The sequence below is a fragment of the Chrysochloris asiatica genome, unplaced genomic scaffold (genome assembly GCF_000296735.1).
Source record: "Chrysochloris asiatica unplaced genomic scaffold, ChrAsi1.0 scaffold00118, whole genome shotgun sequence".
NCBI classification, from domain to species: domain Eukaryota; kingdom Metazoa; phylum Chordata; class Mammalia; order Afrosoricida; family Chrysochloridae; genus Chrysochloris; species Chrysochloris asiatica.
Window position 1 is genome coordinate 10478040 of NW_006408636.1, and position 2112 is coordinate 10480151.

Consider the following 2112-nt stretch of genomic DNA (forward strand, 5'->3'; position numbering starts at 1 on the left):
GGCTTCGCTAGCTATGGCACCACTAACTGGGCTTGAGCCGCTCTAACCCCTCCCCCAGGACACCGCCACAGTCGGCCAGTGTGTGCTCCCTGGGAATCTTGTGTAAACAAAAGGCCGTGATAAAAAATGCCGACATGTCTGAGGAGATGCAACAGGACTCGGTGGAGTGCGTTACACAGGAGCTGGAGAAATACAACATTGAGAAGGACATCGTGGCCCACATCAAGAAGGAGCTTGACAAGAAGTACAACCCCACCTGGCATTGCATCGTGGAGAGAAACTTTGGTAGTTATGTGACATGAAACTAAGCACTTCATCTGCTTCTACCTGGGCCAAGTGGCAATTCTTCTGTTCAAATCTGGTGAAAGCATGGACTGTGCCCACACATCCAGTGATCCATCCAAAACCAAGGGCTGCAGCCTCAATATCAAATACCAGAGACTGAAATCTTCAGCCTTGCTAAGGGAACACCTCCGTCTTTGACCCTTCATTGTGTTGTTTTGTACAGGGTCTTCTCTGTACTAGTTAGTTGTGGTTATAAAACAATTAGCAAAACGACTTACATTTGTATTTACTTACTATTCCATACTTTTTCCCTGCCTCGTTTTTTCTTTCCTTACAATTCATTCCTTTCAAAACAAATAAATCTGTTGGAGGAAAAAAAAAAAAGAAGATGGGGGTATTCCAGCACAAAGCAGAGAGTCAGTGGGTGCGGCTAGCTGTGGAGAGGGCATGCAGCCCAGTTTTCCCCAGACACCTCTACCCCTCAGGATCGGGCCCACCCTTCTGCGGGCCGGGCCGACCCTGCCAACTATCCCCAGCAGTACGAGCTGGGGTGACTCTGGGCACCCCCCAAAGAACCCCCACCCAGCTTGGTTAACCAGATCTCTAAGGCTCTCTAGACCACGTGAGCGCTGAGGAAGCAGCAGGCTCATCCCTCCAAGGCCAATGGACAAGAGAACTGCCACGTGAAGAGCAATGGAGACTTTTCCTCTTAGGAGGAAGAAGAGTCGCCCACTGTAAATGGAACAGATGAGGTAACCAGGGCCACGGGCAAAGCCAAAGCACCAGTAGCCCCCTCTCAAGGCACTGAGGCCAAGGGGAGGACGCTCCCGCCAAGGAGACCCCTAAGAAGAAGAAATTCTCTTTCAAGAAGTCTTTCAAATTAAGCAGCCTGTCCTTCAAGAGAAATTGGAAGGATTGTGGAGGTGATTCCTCTGCCTCCTCACCCACAGAGGAAGAGCAGGGGGAGATGGTGCCTGCTGCAATGAGGGCACTGCCCAGGAAGGGAAGGCTACAACCCTGGAGAGCCAGGAGCCCCAGGCCAACGCCAGTGCTGCTTCCAAGGGAGGAGACGCAGAAGAGGCAGCGCCCCAGGCTGCAGAGCCGTCCACTCCTTCAGGGCCATAGAGTGGCCATACAGCTGTGCGAGAGCAGAATGAGTAGCTGGTTGGGAGCAGGTGGGTAATCTCTAGTTGCAAAAACTGTACTGTCATTGTAAGGTCACTGCTTGGACCTGGTGTCTTGGCATCCTTCCTGTACCCAGAAAGGAAGGGGCTTTTGTCCCCTTCCAGCCATGTCCTCTATCCCTCCTGTGGATTCTCCCATCATCCATGTGGTCTTCCTCTTGAGGCCAGTTGAAGATGGTCCCTTACAATTTCCCTAGTTTAGTGATGTGAAATGCTCCTGTTCCTACCTCCTTCCCTATTCCCACCCCTGCAGAAAGCAGTTGCTGGTTTTATTTTCCAAGTAGGTTTTGTTTACCCTGGGTGTCTGCACTCCCCAAACCCCCAGTATCCTACTTTTCTTCTGTTGAGTTTTAGTGCCTGGTGGCCCCTGGGCTTAGGAGAACACTACCTCAGTCTAGGTTTTTACAAATGTCTTACTCAAGTTTAAACCTCCAGCTTGTGACTCAACTATGTCTCTTTTTTTACTTGGAAAGCAAGTATTAGGCTTTGGGAGTAGGGTAAGTCTGTAATGTGAAACAGCTTCTTTCATCCCACCCCCACCCCCCCACCTTTTGTTGTACATAAATTTTAATGGCTAAATCCCAGATTTGTTTTTTTATTTTCTAATTGCTAAAACCATTTTCTTCCATTTGGTTCTATTGTA

At 49.5% G+C, this 2112-nt stretch overlaps 1 pseudogene; it reads left to right on the forward strand.

The window, feature by feature from the left end:
• The first annotated feature begins 134 nt into the window (after positions 1-134).
• LOC102828445 lies at positions 135-1410 on the forward strand (annotated as a pseudogene).
• The last annotated feature ends 702 nt before the right edge of the window (positions 1411-2112 follow it).